The sequence below is a fragment of the Rhipicephalus microplus genome, chromosome X, assembly GCF_043290135.1.
Source record: "Rhipicephalus microplus isolate Deutch F79 chromosome X, USDA_Rmic, whole genome shotgun sequence".
Classification (NCBI taxonomy): Eukaryota; Metazoa; Arthropoda; class Arachnida; order Ixodida; family Ixodidae; genus Rhipicephalus; species Rhipicephalus microplus.
Window position 1 is genome coordinate 80,979,710 of NC_134710.1, and position 26,137 is coordinate 81,005,846.

The 26,137-nt window shown below is 49.0% G+C and overlaps 1 protein-coding gene across 3 annotated transcripts in view; it reads left to right on the forward strand.

The window, feature by feature from the left end:
- The window catches only part of Mcr (macroglobulin complement-related), a 253,503-nt gene that overhangs the window by 102,915 nt on the left and 124,451 nt on the right, over nucleotides 1-26,137 (forward strand). The window contains exon 1 of one of the 3 annotated variants that reach the window (XM_075877219.1): nucleotides 2,265-2,283. The exons of the other annotated variants lie outside the window; for them this stretch is intronic. The gene's annotated coding sequence lies outside the window, so the exon portion shown is untranslated. Of the gene's footprint in view, nucleotides 1-2,264; nucleotides 2,284-26,137 lie in introns of those variants that run through there. 3 annotated transcript variants of the gene reach the window in all.

The window sequence follows — 26,137 nt, forward strand, 5'->3', positions numbered from 1 at the left end:
ATTATTTCACGATTCGAAATGTAGATATGTTTTGACACCTCTTCTTCGCCTCCTTTTTGCTGTTTTGATGCAGAACTGCACGAGCATTTCGTACGTGGCTTTCAACTTCGTCAGCCGGGCTTTGTGAGGCGATCAACTTCGGATTTTCTATATCTCGTCATTTTTTTTAATCGGTATGAAAAAAATTTCAATAAAACCCCTTTCCGAAACGTGTTTGTGAACAGCTTGAGTTCGAATTCTTTCAATTTTCGATGCGCCTCTTGAGAATATCCCTGAAAGCGCGGAGCAACCTGGATGCAGCGCAAAGAAATTAGTCTTGTCTTCACCAGCAGTCAGTACTATTTAATGTCGTTTTCCGGCCAGGAATATCTATATCATATATTCTTGTACGTCTGAATCCTCCTAAACAGTCAATTAAAATATACAATAAAAGTAGTTAAATGGTTCACTGAATAAGATACTCTCGAAGGTAACTTGATGCTTTTTGTCGCGTTTCGCCCCTGTGGCATGCCCCATTAAAAAAAAATCCACTTTGGTCCTGGGAACCAAATGAACCATACTTTTAGTGGTAAGTAGCCAGAAGTATATTGATTGATTTGTGGGGTTTAACGTCCCAAAACCACTATATGATTATGAGAGACGCCGTAGTGGAGGGCTCCGGAAATTTCGACCACCTGGGGTTCTTTAACGTGCACCCAAATCTGAGTACACGGGCCTACAACATTTCCGCCTCCATCGGAAATGCAGCCACCACAGCCGGGATTTGATCCCGCGACCTGCGGGTCAGCAGCCGAGTACCTTAGCCACTAGACCACCGTGGCGGGGCAGCCAGAAGTATAAAATAACGACATAAATAGTTACTTCTTTGTACTGACGCCGGAGTAGCTTCATGAGCAGAATTTTACCAATTTTTGACGGGTCTCTAACACGCCGGCACCAGCCACGTAATTTTTCCCGCGCGAACACTGCGAGCAATCATAAACTTTTACACGTGAAAAAAAAAACAACAAAAAAAACAGACAAGGACCAGCAATCGTCGCTGGAAAAGTGGAACGAATAAAACTGTAGTAGCTACAGAGGCCGGAAAAGACAAAATATCGCGTTTTGCCCCATGCCTCATTTTTACCCCACCCTACGCCTTGTTAATGTTTTCCTGTTAATCGACCGCTGTGCCAGCCTCTCAGAGTTCACACCGAAGGCGTCGCTACACTGGGTGGCAGTTTGCCTTGCAGAGTCCGTTTAACGTTGCTATATTCACCTGCGGAAGTGAAGTTCGTAGCTGCAGCCGTGGAGCCAGGCAGCTAGTCGGCGTGCCGTGCCATTAATAGCTTAAGTTTGCGAGATTTGGCGCGCCTCGTGTCCGCCTTGCTGAAAACGTTTCGGGTGCTGCTGTGTGCCCCACCGTCGGTCTCTCGTCGAGTGCGCAGTAGTGTATTCACTGGTGAAAAGGAATCTGCTTCCCGGTGCGAATACTTCGCTGTGAGGGATGAAAGAAAAATATTAGTTGAGAGCGAAGTGGTAGGCAGAGAGAAAAGAGCCGGCGAGAGCATACTCCTCAGCTGGAAGGAAACCCGGGGCCATAGTGCACGGTTGGCATGAAATACGTCCGCGTATAAAACGGCCTCTTGTCACAGCATTCGTCTTCGTCGTCTCCGCTGTGAGACGCCTTGTGGAGAGGGAGAGCGGTTAAATGAGCAAAGAGGAAGGTGCGTGAGAAAGCAGGGGAGTGCGGCGTTGGCGGCGTCTATTTCAGGAAAACAGCTGCGCGGGCCTCGGAATCGGCATGCAGATGCGGCCGAAGTTGCCGAGGAGCGCCCTCGATCGGTGCGGGTCGGTGCCGTGGACCTCCTGTGACGTCTTCTACCCTTTCAGACGTGTCTTGTTTTAATGCAGTCGCGATGATAAGGGTGTGCGGCTTAAGCTTTGTCCCTACTGATAAATGCCCGATCAACCCCTTGAAGGCAGCGGGCCCTTTACCACCCCTGCCCCACCACTTTCGTCGTTCCGCTATCGGCCCACTTCCGCGCCCATCTTCCTGCAGTTGCGTCGGTTATCTTATACGGGTCGTACAAACGTGCGCAGTCAGCCGGCCGTATTGGCGCACTGGTTGAAGTCTTGATATTTGTTCAGGGACTACAGACTGTGGCGCGCTCAGGAGTGGCGCGTTTGTTGACACCGAAGCGTACAATACTTTCGTGCGCGCGTAAATGGGAAACGAGGAGGAGACAAGCGAGTGTTGTGCCGTGTACCAGCTGGTGGCGGCCTAGAAGAACCGAGCGTTGGGTGAGTCGGTATTTCAATGTGGATGGCATTTTGCGCGAAAAAAAAAAAAAGGGACAAGAAGGAAGAGAGCACAGACAGGTGCAGTCTCTTTCTCTTCGCCTGTCTGTGCTCTCTTCCTTAGTTCTTGTCCTTTTTTTTTTTCGCGGAAAATGCTATCCACACGGGTGATGGCAGCTTTGTTGGTTTCGGCGCAAGAAACGTGAATACGTAGTGGCTTAACCGCTGTTTTTCCCGTTCTATTTTTTTTTCTTTCCGGAATCAGTTAAACGGTACGTTGTGTGTCAAATATTCGGAAGCCTTAAGTCAAGTTTTGCGCCTCTTGTTGTCTATACCGTTTCGACAAGCGTGAGTCAGGGATTTCTGCCTTTGTTTTCTTCTTCGGGGAATGAGTGATCGTTTTCCTGCTAGGTCCTGCTGTGTGGGTGAGTACTGCAGGACTGTCGCCTGTGGGCTTTTTTTCTTTTTTTTTTTCGTTCTTTTCCTCGTTGCTTACCGCAGCGCGTCGGTTGGCAGTTCAAAACCCGAGGAGGGCGATTAGTGGGCACGGAGCGAGAGCAGCGAATCCGTCAGCCTTTCGCGTTGCGTGCCGTATTTGTCTTTCACCGGGACCACGACGGTGTCGACGGCCTTTCTTTCGTGCCAGGCACGGCGTTTGCTGAGCGCTGTCGCTGACGTCGCACAATTGCTGCGGCTGTTCGTCCGCGCGGAGCCGCAGTAATCGCCGCCAGCCTGCATGCTCTCTTGTTTTCGCTGCCGTTCGGGGGATGCTTTCGCGCGGTTGCCCGTGTAAGGGCAGTTCCCTCCTCGCTGCCTGTTTTCTTCCTGCACTTCTTCCCGGGGAGCGTTCCCTTTCCGGGCTAATTTGGGCTCCCGCGTAATTAGCGCTACACGTGGTGCAGATTGGGACCCGCGGTCGGTCGCCGCCGCACGGCTGGCACGCGTCTCGCTCAACTCCCTGGGCTGCGGCGACGAGGGAGCGGGTAGCGGCAGTTCCTCTTTACAGTGGCGCCCCGCTTGCCTCCGCATCGGGCGAGATGTTCCCCGCACGTCGACCGGCCCGGACTCTGCTCGCTTAAGAAGTCCCACCGATTTCCTGTTGGTGGGCTCTGTTCCTCGTCCGTCCTCCGCTTGCCTCCGTGCGGCTGGCAAAACGCTTATTGTGGGTCGAGCCACTGAGCCCAGCAGTGTCGGCCAGGGGTTTAATTAAGCGAAAACTTTGTGGACACGCACCAGGGTTTTTGTTACGCGTAATGGCTACGGCGTTTGGTGCGCCGTCGCGAAGAGTGTGTGAGGAAGCTCCGGATATTTCGGTGATTTTTTTTTTTTTCATTCGCGTGCTTCTCCATAATTCCGCACCGTGAATCGTCTGCGTGTGCCTCTGTGTGTATGCGTGTGCGATCGCGTTTGTGTTTGCGTGCAATATGCATGTGGGCTGCGCAAGCTTTCGTGCGGCGGTGTTTATATACTATAACCTTATAAAGCTAAATCCCATAAACCCAGCTGTCTTTATTGCCATATATACAGCGTGTAGTTTAGAGCGACTATAATATGTGTTGTGGGTATTATATACCATCCTTTTAAAAGATACGCAAGAATTCACGAACAGATGAACTGCGCACACTGACATATATAGATTGACGCAGTGACGTAAGGAAAATGAAAGAGGTGTTAGAAGAAGTCTATGTTCAGTGTAATACAATGTCAAGGACAACGGTAAATTTGTCCTGTCTCAATCTTATGTTCGTTGCCTAATTGAAGCGTGCGCACGTGTCATTACGCGACTTGATGCATGCGCCCGTCTTCTCAAACGTTGGCTTGACGTTGAACTCTCCGAAATACGATGCCCCCCGCCCAGGCCATGTAATCCTTTATTTTCCGTGTGAGTGCTCTTCGACTAGACATTAGAATCAGCTACGGTGAAAAAGGGCGGGAAGGTTATATTTTGGACAGACTTTGATTCAAAATTCGTCACAAAGCGTCATACACAAAGCGTCATACACGTTGGAGAGGATATTGCTCTCATCGGCATGTGTCACACATAAAGCCCGAAATGTGACATGACATGACAACGCGTAAGACATGACAAAGGCGTCACCGGCGGAGGTTAGTCGCATCTTGTGTGTCGCGTTGCGCTTACGATCACTACGGGTATCTGTTGTGAACTATAGTCATGTGCTTCTGACCCTTTTCATGGCGTCGTGAACCCCCCCCCTTCTTTAAAATTAAGCCAAGTAAAAAGGCAGTATGAAACCTAAGCTAGTGTACAAGCGTCATAGTCGCCAGCTTGTCTGTACTGTGGACTGTCAACGATTAGAAGAAATCGTTTGTTTCATCTACAGGTGGTCTCGGTGCAAATGCAAAAAAGAAAGCTAACACACTATGAATGTAGCCGCACGTCCTTTTTCGGCCTCTTTGCAAATCGTTGGTTCCTGCTTAGACTCATTGACATAGCACGACGAAACTGCTCATATTGTTATGAAGAAATTGCAGTCACAATTGCTGTCTGGTTGGTGATGTTGCAGTTTTGTTTTCTCTTTTCTGTTTTCTTTTTAGGATATGTCAATGAATACGGCACGTGCAATATAATTGAAGTATGCGTAAAATGATTTCATTTTTCCTCTTTATCGCCATAAATAAACCTCAATAAACGCTGTTCGTCAGAACTAGAACATCAAAAAAACGAAGCGTCGGCTTATCATAAGCGTTACATTTGTACTCCCCTCCTGAAAAAAAAAAAAATGTACCTTAGTCCTGACCCCCGTTTTCAAAGTTCATTTCTACGCCAAATGGAAAAACGACCATGGTATTCAATATTTCGATGTTTTGTCTATTTACACTGATATATTATAAACAACGAGTAACTGCATTACATATCTACTATCGCACTTCAAATACCGCGAGAGCACATCACTTCGGGTCTTGTGGCGGCTTTCCCGCAGTAAACTTCATGTTGCAGCAAAGCAAGCTTTAGGAGCACCGCTGTATGGAGAAGCGTCCTCTGGAGAGGCAGGCAACCTGATCAGAAAACGCAACAAGTTTTAGTTGGTTATCCTATATTCTCTGGTCAGTAGTTGAGTATGTTTGTTGGTACTTTTTGCGGAATTTTAGCTTTACTGCTATTTATTTCTACTGGCATGTTCTATTTAAAACTTGAAACCCAGTAGCATTTTACTAACCGCGTGCATGCTAATATGTTCAAGAGTAATTTTTTGCAGCCACGTGATAACGTTGATGTCTTTGTGATTTTTTGTAGCAAAATGTTACTGTGAAAACGTTTGTTGGAAATAATGTGAAATTTCCCGGGTTCCAATAATTAATAGGTTTGAATGTTCTTGAAGAAGGAATTTCTTCTCTTGGTTATTGTGATGGTGCTACTATTGAATGTTATCGCCGAGTGCTCTTCTTATAGTTCGATAGGTCATCGACATTCGTTGAGTTCGGCTTCAGGTTAGCTTTCCCTGCAGCCGATGCGTCGAGTGTCGTCGGGTGCGTTGTTTTAGTGGGCGTCGTGTTTTGGACCATTGCGCTGGGCGAGCACCCTCCGCGGTGTGGCTTTATTCTGTCGCTCGGCCTTTTATGGCGCGTTTCTGCTACGCGGTCGTTTCCCTACGATTGGTTGATCCGTTCCGGTTCGCTTCGGATGCGACCGGATATCGATTGCGCCAGCGTACTTCCGCTCGTCCTTTCGTTTCCGGTACGGAAGTACTGTGGCTACGTGCCGGTTCGTGTTAACGCCGAGGCTCCCTTTGGCCCATGCGTCTACGTCATTGCTTTATTTTGTTTTGTTTGTTTGTTGTGTGCATAAGTGCGCGCATATTTCTCGCGGCTCACAAAATGTGAAGAAATAAAAAGCGCTACCCTTTGAGTAACTTGCTGCATAATGTATAATAGGGCAAATTAGATGTGGTTTCTTTTTTTTATTTCTTTGCTCCTGGTGGTAAATATTTCCGGAGCCCTCCACTACGGCGTCTCTCTTAATCATATGGTGGTTTTAGGTTGTTAAACCCCACATATCAATCAAGCACTCAGCGTAGCGTGTTAATGATTCGATGAACTGCTCTGCCGTCATGACGAGGTAATTGCTTGGACGTTAGTTTATATATGCACGACGACGGGAATTTAAAACTAATTATTGCATGTTGTTTATTTCAGTTCTACGTAGAATCATGGCGAGCTATTATACCGTGCGACAACACGTTACTCGTCAGAATTCGGTCTGCAAAAACCATCGTTGCATATGACAGCGCATACTTCGCATAGGCCGTGATGTTACTTGCGCGCTTACCGGCCGTCCAAAAATTATCGGTTTATGTGTACGTTTGTTCGAGATTGTCGGTTATGTAGCGCCTGCTTGTCATACGGGGATTTACGCGAGGGAAAATTGTGCAGCAAACAAGAAAAAAAAAAGGAGAATGAAAGCGCAGGCTAACATGAAGCGCGTCGTTCGCCGAGTCAACTTTCTGGAGTCTGCCTATGACCCCGTATAAACGTCTTACGCGTACTCTTAGTGCATTACCCTGACGATTGTGACTTCTTGCGAATTCAGTTGACGGGCCTGCATGTTCCGCGTGATCTGGCCCAGGATTCCTTTCGAATAGGCAGGCGCCTCCAAAGCGATGATGCACTTCGCGCTTTCTGGAATGTGCGCGCCCTGCAGAGCTCGCTGGAGGGATTCGAAGCGAAATACAGACGCAAACAAACAAAAACTGAAAACAGAGAAATCCCTCGCCGGAAGCGCAGAGAAAGCGTTGTCTGCCCGGGATTCCTTCGGCGCGCACCGATCAGACGATGCTCGTCGCCTCGCCGTTCGTTTCACTTGCGTTTCGTGTGACTGCTGTTGTGCACGCCTCGTCGCCCGTGGTGTACACACGGGCGCTGTTGCTGCTCGCACGCACACGCATTGGGCGCGTCTATCCCGCGTCTGCGAGTCGAGCGGGGCTGAAGTGGGATGGAAATGGCTATTCTGGGCTCTGCGCTGTCGAGCGTGGCCGCATGCGCGCCTAGTTGACGCTGATGCCATTGTGAAGCGTCGCGCGACTCGCCGGCGCGCTGTTCCTCCGCGTTTTCACCGGAGTCGGGGCGCAGACCCCTGAACCCGCAGCTTTCGTTGGTGCTTGTGTGTGTGTGTGTGTGTGTGTGTGTGTGTGTGTGTGTGTGTGTGTGTTTGTTTGTATGACGGGCCGTGCACACAGATGTTGGTGCGAGAAATAAAACAAATGAATCAGTTGATTTTTGACGTGAGTCGTGCTTGTAGTTTATTATAACGCATCGCAATACAAGATGACTCCGTGACATCGTGCCTTACCCCCCCCCCCTTTTTTTTTCCCCTGCTACTGCAAGCGCAGTGAATTGCGTAGTCCGGTCGATATTCTCACTGCTTGTGTTTTGAAAGAAACGAGCCTGTGTATTGAAGGGTCATTCCGAGTAACGCGGTGCACTGCTCGTAGGGTTATGAAGAGTGTATTGTGACTGCACCGTTGACTTGTCAGATGTGTTCTTTCATCAGCAATTGCGAAATTGCTCCATCGTGACCGTTTTACTGAACGTTCTGTATTGTTGTTTCATGGACCTCTCGAAGAGAATGAAAGTTTCGGAATTGCTATTGAAGTAACCGAAGTGAGATATCAGGGCTACAGGGGCCGTATGTTGGGGGGGGGGGGGTGCAGCTTCTCAGTCGCGAGACCGTGAGCGCAGGAGGCGTGTTCTTGGGCATCGATTAGACAGTTGTTCTTGATCATCACGACCAAGTGCGCGTACTTTTATGTGGGTGCCCACACGGGCCCGGGAAGGCGTGCCGTGGGCCCCTGTACGCAACGCATGGCCACGGCGGCGTATAGGCTCTCATTAAATGGTCCGCTGCCGCCGGCGTTCGCAAATCGATGGCACGTATACGGTGCGCTTCTTCTCGCGAAAGGATAACAGATAATGAAACGCTGCGCGCTCGGCCCCGGTGCACGCCCGCCGACGCCTTATCGCTCGCTTTGCGCCCCGCGCTCGAGCAGGGCGTCTTGGACCCGGCTTCATTTTTCTCCGATCGCTTTATCGGTCGCCAAGTTTTCGTCAAGTGCCAGATTGATGGCGACTTCGGTGGTGGCCAGTTTTCGGCACCTTCGCCTCACCTGCCCGGTGTCTCCCCCGTCCCCTTCGTCATCATGCGTGAAGCCGCACCGGGCTCCTGCACCGAGCCGCTCTCTTCTAATCTGCGCTGAATAATTGCCTACGCGTGGATAGTGCGAGTGAACGCTTCTCGCTCCTTGGGGGGCTTGTTTTATTGCGGCCGTTCAGCTGTGCTACACGCGGAACACCGAATAATGGTGCCGTATAGTCTTCCTTCCAGTCGAAGCAAGGATGGTGGTCTCGCGTCACATTCCTTCCAAAGGGCCAGATGAAGCTGAATTATAAAAGTACAGTATGTCGTTCACTCCTGGAGGAAATGCCTTTTTCGTTGATTCATCGTACTTATTTGACGAATGCTTTCGGGTTCTTGCTTAAATTCATGGCGTACGTACCCTGAACCAAAACCAACCATAACTAAATCCGGGGGGCTATAGCGACACTGAGCGCGTCATTTTCACCAAAGTGACTTCTGGATGAGCACTGTGGGCTTGATGCTTCGAATGTCCTTAGCGAATTTGTCAAACACGTTAAAACCTCATAGAGAAAGAAGTGGGCTACCAATTGTATGCTATGTAGGGCCCTAAGCTTGAAGAAAGGCGAGAAAAGACACGATGGCAGAGATATAGATAAGGAAGAAAATCACACCATAGATATAGATAGGGAAGAAAATCACGAACAGAATCGTTCCGGTGAAAGCCACAGGCCAGCCAAGGCGTACTCCCCACCGGGATATAAGAGTGCGCGAGCGAGCGTCCATCTTCTCCTCTTTGCGGGGAAAAGTACGCCTGATGAGAACGCGCGCCGCCACGCGCTCATTGCGCCATCATGCTGGTAATGCTGAAAACATGATAGTTAACCCCTCCCGCCTCTCCCCCCGAGATGGCCATCACCAGCGGTAAGTGGTACATATGAATAGCTTGCCGTTTGATCGTTGAATGACGGGCTTCTCCGTGGCTCTGTGGTTAACGCCTCTTATTCACGACTTAGTATTTTCACGTTCGATTCCGCGCGCCGGAGTCTTTTTCAGGTTTTTTTTTTCTTTCTTGCGTTTTCATATATATAAATACGTATACATATACGGTAAGTGACGGCGAGGCCCATGTCGACGCCGGCGGCTAAATCCAGCCAAGAGTGTCCATATAGTTGCTATCGCAATAAAAAAAAACACATTTCCACTCTACTCGTAAGTTTCTAACCTACAGTTTGAAATGTAAAATCCGGACATTTCAGCTTTATGTACAACATATATTTCACCTCTAAAAAGATCCACTTACTTGTTCGTATGAATAGTAGCTTATAAATGCATTTGCATGAAATGTAACATCTTGTATTTTTCTGCTTGTATATTGCTAAGCATGGACATGATTCGCGGCATGTCATAGAGATAAAATGCATGCAAATATTAGGGAAATCCTTACCTGTTCAAATAAATCAGTGTAGAAAACAGGTGTTTGCCCTGTCCCGAGAGGCCGGCCTTGCGCGAGCAGTCTCCCTGTCGAATGCATTCAAGACGGCATATCCAAAACATGTTATCCTACTTCAACATGCATGCAATTATTTTGGTCTTTTGAAGCTTCATTTTTCATACTGCACTGGTATATCGGCTGCTATGGCCAGTTTCTGGTTATGTACTGTTTTTATTTATGTGGTAGAAGCATTCACATCCAAGCACCAAAATATAATAATGATTTAATTGTTGCGCTAATAAGGTGAAAGTATTTTTGTTCTTTCAACCCAAATTTTTATCTCGTCCTTAACCATGAAATGCTTCATAGGCCTAAAAGGTTATGTTTGAAAGGAAAAAAAAGGCACATAATTATGAATGAAACACTTGTACGCGACATGTACTCAGAGAAACAGTGCTGTTTGAGAAGTGGCAATGGCTCACCTATGCCTCTACGCATGGCTGCACCACCACGGTACTCCTAGTTTGGATGCCCGATGCAAAACAAGTCAAGAAATCTTCGGCTCTCACGCGACTCCAAAAAATTATATATCCGAGCTGCGTTCTTTGATGTGAAGTCGTAATTGGTAAAGTACTGCTTGCACCAAAAATGAGCTCACGACAATACGGTCATTCGTGCATACTGCCAGTATAGCAAAACGCGATTGTCACATCTTTCTGTGTGCCTACCTATATACCCAGTCTAATTCACGACGAGATCCGATATTTCTGCTACTATTCTGCATGACGCATGCGAGCTCGCGACGTTTGTCCATTTAGTCAATCTCGCGTCAGAGCACCGATCGCCCTTGGTGCATGAAGACTTGCAAAGCATCAACTCACCCTTACGGAGCTGGGTTTTCTGAAGATTTGCCGAGTGCAGGGGGCCTCTGAAAGCGCGTGTCTCGCGACACATGAGGCCTGAACTCACGCGATGATATCCGTGCCCTCCGTTATTCCGCAACACATGATGTGACCGGCACTAAATGTAGCCTCGCTTTCAACAACGCACCTCTGAGTTTCTTTTCTGAGACGGAAAAGTGCTTCCAGCGGCACCGAAGGCTCGGAAGCAGTCGGCTCTTCGAAGCGCGCCCATTTTTGCGAAGCACTCATCATCGTTGGCTCTTCTATCTTAAAACGACTGCAGTGACCCAAACCTCTATGAACTGGAAAGAGCGATACATCTGTTTTTCTAATGGTCTCTCTCTCTCTTTATGAGCGCCTGCCTGTTTCAGTGGCAAAATCGAATTCAACCACAGCTTTGGGAGCCACATACTTATTCTTTATGAGCGCCTGCCTGTTTCAGTGGCATAATCGAATTCAACCATAGCTTTGGGAGCCACACACTTATTCATGCACGGCATAAACATACAAAAAGTAAATCGTGAAGTGCTGTTTCATGCAGTGAGTCGTTGCTGGCACGCAGCGACTGTTATTGATAGTTGTCTAGCCTATAGCCTACACTCTAAGCCGAAAAGGACTAAAGTGGAGTAAACCATTGGTCCTCTAGGGGGCTAAATGGGCTGCCTCAGATTTTGAACCAATTTTGGACTAACTGCGGGAGTGGCCAGGGACAGTGCGGCGGGTACACGACCGCTGACGAACAGCTTACGTTTATTAGCGTCGTCACTGTTCTTCGTAGTTCAAACGAATTCCGCACTTTGAAGCGAGTTATCCGCATTGCCCGTGTTCGGAAACTTTCACTTGGTTTCGGCCCGCCCGTGACGGTATGGTGGAAACGCGAGGGCGCTTGCTGTGTGCACTGACTGCGTGTTGAACTCGCCTCTCACAACATCTTCTATTCGTTTCATAGTGCTTTGCTTTCACAGTGGCGTATAGCCGATATAACTCGTTTTCGTGATCGCTAACCGTGCTGAGCATTGCAGTGCAGCATCGACCGAAGGCGATCGCGGCGCAGTTACCCTCTCCGTTGGTACCTTCATTGCCGGGTGTTTGCGCACGACACGCACTGTCGTGCATTTAGTCCCTGTTGGATGAACCGTTCGTCCGTTGGTTTAACGATTGCAGTTAGTCCAACTCTGCCGAATTTCAGCTCAGAGTGTACGATATTTCTCAGCGCGCTGCGCGCGTCCTGGATGGTTGCGGAATTTTAGAGGTCGTGCCGAGAAGCCAATTCGAAGTCATCCGTCACTTCGGGGGAGCAAAAATGGCGTTCTTTTTTTCTTTCTTTTCAATTACAACTCTCATTACGGAAGGAGTCTGTTAGTCTTTCGCGGCTGATTCAACTGTGCTTCGAACACAAAATATCGCATGCAGTGTTCTCTATAAACGTGACTCATCGTAAACTAAGCAGCAAAAATATTATGGTCGTAATTACCGTCGTTTCGTGAAGTTGTCTAAGCTGTGGCTGAGGGCGCGAAGAATTGTCGGTTTGAGCAGAAGCCTTAGATGATGGATGCCCGACTGCTCTATTCGTTATGTAGACAATCTCGGCCGCTTATCGATCATTTATGCGCGAACTCCGGAGGGCACGTAAAGTGCATGTTGTACTACATAGGCAGCCCTCTAACCACTCCTGATTTTTCCCTGGTTGGTTTTATTTTCTCTGCTTCTTAATAAAAAAAACTGCGTATTTGTTGGCCTAGTTTCTCGCTAGAATTGGGTCTAAAAGGGGAGTGTCAGGCCGTGCTTGTGCCGTCGCGGGCCATTCGGTCTGCTTTGCTTTTGACGCCTGAATCAGGAAAACACAACACCAGTCGCAAACGGAAAGATAATGTCGAATGTTAAGGGCGAAGCGTTTCAAGACTTTCGTGCTTTTCATGAGTTGGCCTTGCATTCTTAAGGCAAGGTATCAGTGGTTCTCAAATGGGGGCCCGCTTCACCCAGATGGTCCGAGAAGCCATTACTTAGGAAGAAAGGAGGGACTAAACGCATTCTCGAACGAAAAAAAAAAAAAAAAGCCCCTTTTGAAAGCAGTGAATGCCCAGTGACAGCGGGCCCGTGTGATTTTAGGTATGCTTCACCGCATAACGGCCTTGCATGGCGGCGCACCTGATGTATGTTTTACCTTCTCATAGAGGTGGGCGTAATGGCTGTGTTGCAGTTTTAACGCGATAGCGTTAGAGAGCTCGTGTCACAGAAATTCCGCCGTCGGCGTCGGCAGCGTTGGTTGTGAGTGAAAAATCGACAAAGAAGCAAATAAAATAAAGAATAAAATTTTGGTCTCATCGAGGATGGGCCGTTCGCGTGGCAAGCAGGTGTCTTACCACAAAGCCACGATGTTATGTGCAGCTGCTTCGGGAAACAACACTATATAAATGCCATATAGTGGCAGGAGTTTCCTTAACGCATTTTGTTCGACAGGTGTCCCGAAGAAAACGAGCCCATTCGGCGATTTGTAGGCGCATTTGGGAGGCCATCTAACTACGTCGAAAAAGGCCTGGTTAGTGCAGCCATCGCCGCTAACAACACACAGGAACTTTCAAAAAGCTCTTAAAGCGGGCAACTATGTCCATCTGGCGGAAGACATATCATGCCTTTTCAGAGGCGTTGATCAAGCAAAAGGCAAACGCCAGATAATGTGCTGCCATCTCTGAGACATTGTGGCCTCCTAGATGGCGAGCGCGTGGCGTGTATTTTGGAGGCCATGCGACTCTTGCTTTGGATCAAAAATCTGTACGTACCCCTCGCGCGTGCGCGCGCGCGTGTGTGTCTGTGTGCCATCTGTGAGGCATTGCGAAAAACATGTCTCGACTGCAGCAGAGCGCCGTTCTAGCAGAGGGAAATGACCACACTGCACAGTCACCGCATTACTATAGATACGTCGCGTTTGTGTGTGTGTGTGTGTGTGTGTGTGTGTGTGTGTGTGTTTACACATAGGTTCGCATTAGGTTCTCTCGCACAATGGATCTTTTTACCCATTCTTGAAAGCACCGCCTTGTGATTAAAGGGACACTAAATGATAACATTAAGTCGACGTTGATTGTTGAAATAGTAGTCTAGAAACCTCGTAGTGTTATTCTTGTGCCTAGGAAGCGCTTATTTTGAAACAACATCATGGTTTAGTGGCCCGCATCCTCCGCCGCGGTGGTCTAGTGGCAATTAAGGTACTCGGCTGCTGACCCGCAGGTCGCGGGATCGAATCCGGGCTGCATTTTCGATGGAGGCGAAAATGCTGTAGGCCCATGTGCTCAGATTTGGGTGCACGTTGAGAACCCCAGGTGGTCGAAATTTCCGGAGCCCTCCACTACGGTGTCTCTCATAATCATATGGTGGTTTTGGGACGTTAAACCCCACATATCAATCAATCAGTGGTCCGCATCGGGTTAGCGCACTTCAAGTTACCGCCTCGAGCAGACGTCTGACGTCACTGTTGCCGTGCACAACATTGGCGGCTTTACTGTGCGGCCGCTGACACTATAGTAGCAGCAGAACGAAAGCAACGGGAGCCACAGCTGCAACAATGGCCATTGAACAATTTCTTGCCATTGGCTCCGAGATGGCAGGCGTGCTTAGTTCAACTGGGCCGTTTTGAACCACTCGAGCAAGTAGTAACGTCTGGTAGTTCTTTTTTTTAATAATTAATTAGAAACAAGCAAGTAGCATTTTTTACGTCTCTTGATGTACGTAAGTTTCTGTATTTAGTGCAGCTAGTTCGATTACTAGTGATGAATTGTAGGCTGTAACTCTGACGTCATCGGGATGATTTTGTGAGTGTCCTACTGCGGCACATGTGTTCTCGTGAATTTACATTAATTTCTCGGTAAGTAGGACACTGCTGTTGATAATATTGTCGTTTTAGACGTTGTCGTACACTGTCGAGCTTTGACTCTCACGTAAATTGTTATTCGATTTCACTGTCCCTTTAATGGTGCTCGACTGCTTGTCCGAAGGTCGCGGGATCGTATCCCGGCCGCGGCATTGTCGGTGTAGATTAAAATGCTGAAGTCCAGTGTATCTAAATTTAGCAGGTGGTCTAAATTTCCAAAGCCCTTCACTATATATATGGCGTCTCTCATAATCATAGCGTGGTTTTGAGACTTAAGACCCCAACATTTTTTTATTGTTAGCGTGCCCCTTTATTTCTGCTTCTTTGCGTAGTTCTTTTTATTTCTTACTCATTATCACTTGTTTATTATTGTTTTTGTTGTATATTAGCGCTGCAAATGGAGTAATTTTCGCGTACTCAAGCCTTTTGCTATGACTGGGTGAAAACAGTGTTTGTCCCAAGGTGGTCTGTTCGATTCCCTGCCGCGTCTTATTCTCGTTTTTATAGCGAGTGTATACTGCAGATGTGTGTGCAGTGACAAAGACGTCCTTTGTCGCTGCGCTGCTCTGTTCTCACTGGCTCACAATTTTCGCGGAAAGTCCGTACCGTGTTTCATCTTCACGCACAAATTAACGAAATCGTTTGTCTATTTTTGTAGAGTCGTGGCTTCATCACAGTCGTGCCTCGCACTTGCACTACGGTTTTTCATGGCTTCGCGTTATAATTTTCTCCGTTGTATCCGCTTACTCCAAGTCCGTCTCGTATTCGGAACACTCGCTTCCTCCGAACGTTTGAATGGTGAATTGTGCCCTAATCTGATGGATTCCCAACTTTATTCATTGAATCCGTGGTAGCCGTCTGTGGTCCCACCACCAGCTAACACTGGGGTCGAAGATGGGTAGCTTTAAAGAGTCGGTTTTGGGGGACGTTTCGTATCAAGTGCCGCGCGCCGGCGGGACAGCGCACAATGGCGGCTGCAGACCGGGCAGCAGTGTTTTTTTTTTTTTTTTTTCGTGCCAGCGTCGTTTCCGCGGCGCGCATCGTTCTCTCAATCGGCTTCGGTCACTGAACTGAATGTACACGCTCCGCAAAAATGGCATGTCGTAGTCAGACGCGAGCGCGCGCTTTGTCGACTCGCAGAGCGAGCGTCTCTCCGCGCGCTTGGCCCCGTTCCCGCGGCTGTCTCCGCAATCGCATGCTGCGGCAACCGGAAGGAGAGTGCGGTCGCCGCCACCCAATCGGCCCAGGAAAGGCGCCTTCCCGCGCCGCTCGTTCGCTGTGTCCTTTTATCCTTTCGTTTTTCCCGATATTTCCTGGGCCTTTTGTCCCAGCGTATATCGGACGGGAAGGGGCCATTGTGCACTCGGCGCTCGTCAAACTGAGCACCCATTAAACGCTCGGCGATTCCTTTCTGGGTAGGTTGGCGTTATTTGTAAGCGACGCGCGTGCTGCGTCCGCTAAACTGCTCTCCTCCCCGTCGCCTCCCGTTGGATGTTCTGGCAGGATTTACCTGCTCCTTCGGTGCTCTGTTGCCGTCCGCGTACGTACTTCCCTCAGCGAACCGCCCCAATCAGGGATTGCGCGCGCTTTGGCACCGTCGCCAGCGGCTTTCCGATGCCCTTCTCCCCTCCAAGTGGTTCGCACTCTCTCCGTTGGATCGGGCCTCCCTTTCGCGCTAATGGCGTTTTGATACGCCTTCCATGGACGCGCTGAAGTGGACCCGTTCGGCAGTATGCGACTGCATGTGGGACGGCGCGTCGTCTCTGGCCATTCCAGATGGGCGCGCGTTTCCCATATTCAGCCACTGGGGAAAGTGATGTTCTCGAGCACTTCGAGCCGGCGCCAACGCAGAGAGCCAGCCTTGCGCTGTGGTCGATGCTCGCGACGGAGGTTCTGGTCCCCAGCGGCCTCGTTGATTGCGCAAAAGGACCAGGATGGGAGAATTTAGTGGCAACTCCTTGGCCGTTCGGCATTTTCCTTTTATTTATTTATTTCTTATTTTGTACAATGATAAACAGAGCGAAAGGGTGTGTTTTAGTGCTATTACTGCACACAGAATCCTTGCTTTAGCGTTTTCCTTCTTAATGGTCTTGTTCTCGTCGCTTGCAGTCGCATTTAGTTCTACATTTCTCGACAAATTTGCGATCGTTTGTACGATTGAGCGAGCCGGTCGACTGCTTGGAAGGAGTGCCTTGGAAAGTGGGACAGAATTCTCCAAGCTGGGTGATCATTTGTGGCCACCGCATCGACGCATTTTTTTTTCTAGATCACTCTTATTACGCGCACATACTGTAATTCCAGCGGGACGATGCTTCGTGATCGCGCGTCCGCAGCGCCTCGCCGCGCGCGATCGCATCTTCATAAAGCCTTCATCAGTTGGCTCTCTGTCTGCAAACATTGATCTGTGTTGCCGTGCTTCGTGGTATTCTTCGGCATGGTCTGATTTCGCACTTTGGGTGGCGCAAGGGCGCCCTTCAATTACCCCCGTGAAAAAGTGGCATGTCTGCTTGTCGTGCCGTGATCCCTGCTTCCTGTTGGCAAATATTATGCACGCGTAAAGAATTGCTCTCTTGAGCAAAAGTTTTCGAATAATTTCGAATATAAAGTTATTGTCTTTTTGTTTTATCTGTTGTGTGTGTTCACCGAGTCTGTCGGGTCGTCGTTGAACGTCTCTTGTACGTTCAACGTTATAGCCGTCACCGTTAACCGTCTCTCTCTCTCTCTCTCTCTCTCTATGCGCGTGCGTGCGCGCGCCCGTGTGTGTGTGTGTGTGTGTGTGCGCGCGTGTGTGCGTGCGTGCGCGCGCCCGTGTGTGTGTGTGTGTGTGTGTGCGCGCGTGTGTGCGTGCGTGCGCGCGCCCGTGTGTGTGTGTGTGTGTGTGTGTGTGTGTGTGTGTGTGCGTGTGTGAGAGAGAGAGTGTGAGAGAGAGAGTGTGTGTGTGAGAGAGAGAGAGAGAGAGAGAGAGAGAGAGAGAGAGAGGGGGGGGGGGGATTCATATGCGTCGCCGTGGCGTATACGTTGCTCAGGATGAAGGCTCCTGCCGGTAGGACGACGGTTGCGCTTCGCGGGCTCGATTTCGACGAGACGCATGATCGCCGCCGGTTCGTGTCGCCGACAGGAAGCGGACTCGTCGCGACGAAATCCGAGATTGTCCCATGGGCTCGGTGCCCGTTCGGCTGGGAGCCTAAGATTGGTCGGTCTCGCGGGCGAACGCTTCAGAGAGCTCGCTTACGAAAAGCAAACAAACGTGTAGCTTTAACCATCCGCCACTACTCGATGTGCACTTCTGGGAAAGGACGTGTGAGCGATCGCATTCACGACGGCAGGCGCGCGTTGATGTCACCTGACGATGTCGTGCGTGCGTGGGAACCGCGCAAAAGCATGCTGTTATGACAGATCCGGACACCTCAGCCGTGGCGACGCCGGGCTGCGCGTGTGAAAGGAGTAGAGGCTTTGTGCATGCGCAGGGTTGTTTTATTGACTTTGTTCTTGATCCACTGCTTTCATGCACTGTACGCCTTTTACCTCGAAACGGTGGCCCAGTGGGCCGATGCTCGGCTGCTGCTCTGAAAAACGGTTGCTTCGATGCCGCCGCGGCGCTATAGCGTAACGATGGAAGCGCAGTGCTAGATTCCCATTTATTGGGCGATGTCGGGACACCTCCCTTACAAAAACGAGTCTGACCTCCCTATCACCCACGAGTCACGTATCAGTCACCCAGTCATCTTCCTGTAGACTCGGACCTCTTCTATAGACCTGGTCTGCAGACTTTCTGCAGACGCTGAGCGGACGCGCCAAGCAGACTTCTCTGATAATGTGCATTCAGAGTGCATGCGCGCGGGCGTTTGCAACATATATGTATGTATATATTTCTACAAATTTTGAAAGATGGCACATTTGTTGACAATGAGTAAATGGGTTTAAAAAGGGAAAGAGAACAACCACCCGCTTTCCCTTTCCAAACCCTTCTGCCATCTTGCGGGTTTCCGTGGAATTCATTGGCGACCGGTAATTAAATGGATTTCACCTTTCAGTCACCTATCAGTCGGCCAGCAGTCACTGCCGTACAGACCTGGTCTGCATGCAGATTGTCTGCAGATGCCGAGCAGAGGGCAAGCAGACTTGTCTGTTAATGAGTGTATATATATATATATATATATATATATATATATATATATATATATATTCTATAACAATAACTAAAGGGGTTTCTCCTTTCAGTCATCCAACAGTCGCCCCAGCCTGCAAATTCTCTGTCTGGAGAAAGGCTGCACCTTTTCTCCATCCCCAAGCAACAGCCTGTCAGCTGGTAATTAAATGCCACTAATTAAAAGAACGTTGCTCATTTCACAAACGTAGATAAAAAGATTTGTGCATTTTATTGTTACTTCATGGTCCGCATGATTCTGCACGTATTCTGTGTACGTATAAATGTGAAATTTTAAAGCACAGGCATTTTCCTACCGGCACTGACTGGCCGGTCAGGATACCATGGCTATATATATACCGGGTGCTCGGTGTTATGTTGTGAAGTGCAAGTGTTTATGTGTTTGCTATTCACTTTGCTCTTGCGTTTATGCGTTGGGCATGTGTTGGGTGAGTGTATGGGGGGTATCATACCCTTCGACGCTGTATGTTCCTTGAATTTTCGTGCTAACGCAAATGATAGCTATTGCTTTTTGTTCACCGCGACAAAATGGTGCGGATATTCTGCAGAAGTGCTGCAGAAGTGCTTTAGACTTTCTGCAGATGTTTGGCGGATATTCTGCAGGCATGCTGCAGCATGCGTGGCTATAAATGTTCTGCAGACTTTCTGGTGTACCAATTGTTTCGAAGGTGACAGGTGGTGACAGAAAGTTGTCACTTATCTTCATGTAATCCGCATCGCCGATGGCTAATGATCTGTAGAATTTCTGCAGTTTGTATGCCAGTTTTTTTTTTTTTTTTTTGTAAGGGCCTAATAACCACAGGTTTCCTAACTCTCCGAAGCTCTCCTCTGCGGCGTATTTAACTTTCCAAAAGCAGCATATAAATGCCGTAGTGGAGAACTCCGGAAATTTCGACCGCCTGGGGTTCTTTAACGTGCACCCTAATCGGAGCGCACGGACCCACAGCATTTTCGCTTCCATCGAAAGTGCAGCCGCCGTAGTCGGGATTCGATCCCGCGACCTGCGGGTAAGCAGCCGAGTACCTATAGCCACTATAGACCACCGCGGCGGGGCCCGGCGTTCAACGTGCCGCCGAAACTTTCACGGTCGGCTTGCGCAAGTCTATACAAGTCGTTGACATTCTCGCCGTTTCGAAGCAAGACATTTTGCGCGTTATTTCTGTCTCTCTCTGACACACAAATAAACAAGGAAACACACATGTCGCAAGTTGCTTCATGGTGTCCACACTGGCACCAGGACCAGAAGTCGTTATCAAGAGAAAGAAGGTGTACTTCCCTAATGAAATATATGCAATCGCATTGTACATCACGCACATTTCACCGTGAAGCACTAATCTGTTTGTCAAGTTTTATTCTTACTTGGTGAACCATGGTTACGCTAACATTTTCGGGTTGTTTTATTCCTAGACCGTTCATTCGTGTCTCACTCGGCAAAAACGAATATATAGGAACACCTGCAATAACTGCTATAGATCTACGGGTATACGGATGTTAGCAACCGCCTATATGAATGTTTTGTGTTTCATCTTCTCGCTCGTTTATTTTTCCTACTCCCGATGATTAAGCTTCTGTCGCTCGGAGCTGTCTGCGTCTTCTTGACATTCATGAAGGTCTCTCCCTGTCGCGTCTTCCTCTTGTCTTTTCATTCTCGAAGTGGATCTCTAGCAACTGCTGGCAACATTGACTATGTGCTGGAAGGAAGGAGGTAATATATTTTTTTTTCCCGTGCCCCGCGAGCGAAAACAAGGAAGGAGTGCGTGCTTCTCAACGCAGAAGAATACAGTAATCTAAGGGGTGACCGAGACGGTCTCGCTGGTGGCATTGTGTTACGCATGCCGGGGAGTGCACAGCTAGCTGTCTAGTCCGTGGCACGCACTCTTCACGGCTGCAGCGACGGCGCCGACGAACGCTTTCGCCGCATGCCGGGCCATTTCTTGACGGGCAGCTATAATAAAAGCAAAAAAAAAAAAAAGAGATAAGGGACGAATGCGTGCGCGCATTTTCGGTCGGGCTGTGTTTCTCTCGTCAAAGGCGGATGATGTTGTTGCACAGTTCGGGCGCCCTTTTTTTTTCTTTTTCTGCTCTCCGTTTCTTTGAATCGTCTCAAATCTCTGCGCGTGATATGGAATGGAGGCGTTTGTCGGGAAAGTTGTAGCGCAAGACGTTCGCTTTCGTTTGTTCTCTGTGGGCTTTTCGTTCTGTCCCTTCGTCGCTCTGTGCGTGGGTTTTTATTGTTACTTCATGCATTTTCCGGTTTTTGTTGCGGGAGTTATTTACTCGACCGCGCTGGTGCCGCGAGGGAACCTGTTTTGTTTTTGATGGTTTCGCGGTCGCCATGCTTTGGCCACGCGTCCGTCGCTTTGACGCGCACGTCCTTCCTCCTGGTCTGGACATTTTTCACCACGGCGAGACCCGATGGCGGCGGAGCTGGTCTCGGAAAGAGGCTGGAGCCGCGGGTCTGCGGCGGACGGGCCTTCGCTTCGAGCCTCGCCTGCTTGCCCGCTGCTGCAGCGCGCGCCCTTCGGGTGATTAGGGCGGCGGCTTGCCTTTTTGTTTGTTTGTTTGTTCGAGGCGAAATGGGCCGACGGACCGCATGTTGCGCGCACACAGATCGCCTGGATATTTGGTTGTGCATATTATGCCGGGGACGTGCCACGCTGCAGTGTATATGCACGTATCGTGCGGCATTTACGAAAAGGTGGACGGCTTCGCTCTTCCTAGCTCTTAATCTCCAGACAATGTTGCTGTAATTGATTTGTCCAGAAAACAAAACCAGTACGACCAACAGTAATTTGTTTTTAAACGGCCCACAGCAGAAACTTGATCCCTGCGCGTGTCGAAAACGCAACCATGGGCTTTGCTTATTAATTTCATTTGCCTGAATCGGCATGATTGAATGATCGAATGCAGCGCGAGCATTCTGTCACACTTTCAGAATGAGAGAGTTGTATAGTTGTACTGTAAAGTCCTCCGCATAAGGTAGTGCAAAGGGTTGGGGCTGTCTGACTTGATGTCGACAGCCTTCCGATCGCGCCTTTCGTTCTCGAAGGATGCCTTGTTTTTCAATTACTTGCAGAACAAAAGTGTCGTGTGTTCGGCGTTTCCGTGTCTTCATCCTCGGGGTCGCACCGCGCCAACGCGATCGGGGCCTGCCGCTAAAAGACTCAACTCGCGCGTCAATACAGCGAAGGCATGGTTAAAAGAAAGTTTTATTAGGTGAAGAAAAACAAAACGTGCAGCCATGCAAGTGACGAATGAGGCGTCTGTCGGGCAGATACAAACCATGCTGCAGCGTGTTTCTCGCCTCCCTTGCAAGATGGTCAAAATTGAGCTGATAAAGCGATGGGATGGAGACAGGTTACCTCCGTGTGTGCACTTTGACGTGGCTTAAGCGAAGTGTGTAGGCGGGCTGTAAAAGAAAGAAGGAGGAAAAGAGGAGGTCAAGATGGAAATTGCTGCTGACGCAGCATGTAAGGCGCAAGAGTGTGTTGAGAAATCGATCACCGACTGCGCGCTCATCGCACCATACATGCCGTGCGGTAAGCACGCCTCCACGTATGTTATTTTTCTATTTTATTCCCCCTTTTTTTCGGTCGTCAACTTTCGTATGTAGGGTCCTGCATGTATCATCCGGACGTGAAACGTTATTTCGCGCTGTGATAAATATTATTTATCTGACCTGTATTTGCTGCATGTAGTATACAGTAGCTTTCCGGACGTCCATTTATTTTTCCGCATCTCCTCCCTGCAGGCCTCTGGAAGACAAACGTCTCCTTCTATGCCTCTTATGCAACCACTTTCTTAAGCGGCGTTATGATAGCGCCGATTTTGATCAAGACGATAATTTCTATAACCGAATACACCTGCATACCGTATTTATGTTTTTTTATACCAATACCCTTGTAATGTTGGGTATAGGCTGTTTTAACAGCAGCGTATTCTCAGTACAAAGACTGCGTCGTCTATACGGTTTTTTTCTTTGATGATATCCACTTTATGATTGATCGTATGTCTTCGTTTGGAAAGATTGATGCACAGCACAATGAGGTGCTCTCACGCCGGAATGAAACGATGTATAGCATATACGGAAAGAAGAAAAAACTGTACGCAAACCTGAAGTTATTGGTTAGAATGTACGTAAACGTATACTGCTTCTGCGCGAAGTGGCTCTACATAGTGCGCATTGAATCGATTTCGGACTTCGTCGATTTCGGACTTTGTCTTCGTCGATTTCGGACTTCGTCGGCTTTTTGCAGTGCTCGTTATGCGTGACGTATCCTCGCATAGTTTTCCGAAACGTTTCAGTATAAAAACTGTGCGATGTTTCGGACGTTGAGCGAGGGTGGCAACATTCTACGTTTTAGCAGTTGTTCGAGCTTTATAATAGCGTCATTGAATTTGTCTCTGAAAACTCTTATCCCTTGCGATTGACGGCGATCGTTACCGCTGGCATGCCTGCAGCGCCCGTTACTGGGAACTGTGGCGGCGCGAAGACGTTTAAACATCAAGCTGGCGCGCCGGAGAGAGTCGTTAAGGCGTCCTGTAATTATAAACCACTCAAGCGCGCGCAAATGCCAGCGTAACGCTATAGCGCGATTATACGCAGACGAGTGAATTTCTCTTGTCGCTCAAACTTCCTTGGGCGCGCGTCGATTACGTGTATGCCCGACCCTCGCACTTATACCACCTCCCCTTCCTCCGCCGGAATTGGGTTAATAACTTCAAGCACGATGAGGCGTGCCAGCCGCGACGCGCTTTTCCATTTGGCTTTGTTTGCACTGTGAATGAGTCTGGACTGGACGCCATATCCGGACACTGCGTGGGGCCCGCGCGCAGCGCATTTGAGGTTCTCGCCCCAAGGAGGACGCCATGTGCATAATGACACTGCGGATTTATCGAACGCTGCAAAAATTGTTTGTACTGAATTTCCAAAGAAAAAGAAACAGAAGAAATCATCGCGGTGCGTTTCAATGATGTGCAGTATCGATAATGCTACGTTGGAGCCAAACTGAATATATCTCATTAGTGTTGCAAGAATATACACGTGCATAGAGATCGCCACTTATGTATACTCAGTTGCATTGAACTCTTCTGAAAAGCATCGTCATGAAGAGTGTAGTTTTTTTTTTTTTTTTCGGTCTGTGCGTATATGCGTGCGCGCGTTTGCTTGGAGGTATCGCTGTGCCGGAAACGCCCGTTACCTATACCGGCGCATCAAGTGTACATTTGGCGTGACTGTGCTAAACAATCGCGGCGTTTAAGTTAAGCTTGCCTGTATGCATACGAGATCCAATTACTACGGACATACCGGGGCTTTTATATAGATGCACGTAGCAGTTTTACCGAAGACCGGCACGGGAGTGTTGCTATCATCGTCATGTGTAGCGAAATTGTCTGACGCACTTTGGCGAGATGGATGTGCTTGCCGATATAGTGCCTGCGCGTTGAGGCTCACCGCTTTTCACTCCCGAACCGGGCCAGTGCGGCGAGTGGCGAACAGTGTCATGCACCCAAGTGGGCGCACATTATGGGATGCCGGAGCAGCGTCAGCGGGCGCCAAACAGTGGCGGCCAGAGCGGAAAATAACGACGATAAACGAGGGCCCGACAGCCGCCGCCATGCTGTCGACAGTAAGCTGGGAGGACGAGTGGATATTTACATCGCCGAGCAACCCATGCTGGAGTGTCCTGCTTGATGGAAGGGCGCCCGCCAGCAATGTAAAATTCAATAAAGAAATGGCATCCTGAACTGCCGTGATGTGGTGACAGTCCGTGTATTCTGTCGTTTTTTTTTTTTGTTCGGTTATCTATAGCATTGGCGATGAGGGGATCAGCGTCATACATGTGGCTGTTTTTCATCAGTTCTTTGTTCGCTTTTGTTTCTGGGCCATTGCATCCCGATACTTAATTGTTTGCGTACTGTGCGTATGTTTTGCACGGCCGATGTCTGTTATGACAAGGCAGCAACCGTGCAGCTCATATTTCCATTTCGGTCTGCATTTACGATATAGTATATGGAAACCTGGCCTATATGGATTCCTGGTCTAATGAATGCGTGTAGGTGGATTTTAGTGTTTCAGTCCCCGGTTCCCAGTGCTCGGTAGCCAACTCGGCTTAGCTATATATTCACCTCATTGCATTTGCCCTGACGATCTTTTTCTCTCCCTCCCTTTCGAATATACCTTAAAGGAGTCATTCGAAGTGCCACCGTAAATCGCATGTGCAACTGCTGCAGCAGTTGTACATGTGATTTACGGTGGCACTTCGAATGACTCCTGGTATATTCGAACTGTGTATATAAGTCATTTTGAAAACCTACTAACCTCTCTGAACTGTTCTTCTCACTGTCTCTCTCTCCTTCTCTCTCGCAGGATGACAAGAATGAGTGGCCCTTTCCTATGCGACCTCAAAGAACGCCACTAAAACGTCGAAAAAGAATTTAAAAAAGAAAGCTCAGAGGTAGAATGAGAGACACTGAACACAGAGAGACACATTTGTGTTCAGTCTTCCATTCTACTTCTTTGTTTATTCCTTTTTCGACGTTTTGGTGGCCTTCTTTGAGTTTAAGGTACCAACTTGCCCTATAAGCAACACTCTTGAAGAAATAGTATATAACTGAATCTCTTCTGACAGTATGAGCCTTACATACCCTCTCGTTATAAAGCGCGATGCTTCGCTTGTCCTCTTGCTCGCCAGGACACTTTCGCTGTGCACCGATGCAGCGCAGTTTGCCGGGCGGTGTCGGCCGGCGCTGCTCTTTCGGGCCGGCGGCGACTGGCTGGGAGCATGAAAGCTTTCGGTTACGCTCCGTAAACTGTTTGCGTCGCATTCCCTGTCCGCTACAAGTCCGGTTCGTTTCCGCTCCTCCCAGCAAGATCCGGTTTCTAAATGCAATGCAAACACACTTCTTCGCCGCCGTCCACGCCGACAAGTTAGAAGGTCCCGGGGCCAGTGTTAGGGAGGGGGAACCACTCTCGGTCCGAAGGCATGCTAGGATCCGTGTGTGTGCACTTTGATTCCTGGACAGTTTGTTCAACATAGAAGCTAGGAAAGAGCGTTGCACACGCACACTGGTGGCTTCCTCTGCGGTTTCTGTCTTTGTGTGGCGCTCATTTCTTGCCACTCCTCTTACATATATATTTCCCCCCTTCTTTAGGTCATTTATCCAAACTGCATAAGCCTTTCCCTTCTCTTCCGCAGGCCGGCCTTAAAGGGGCGACGTTTATTCGCTTGGCTTCTTTCTTTCTTCCTGGTTGCTCTCTTTTTTCTGAAACGGCTGCAGAGTAGCTTCTTTCCGCGCGCCTTGGTAAATCCCGGCTGGACGGGGTGGCCGGTCGCGCGGTGTCGTCCGCGCGGACCACCGCCCCGCCGAAAGTTGTCGATAACTTCGAGGTGTA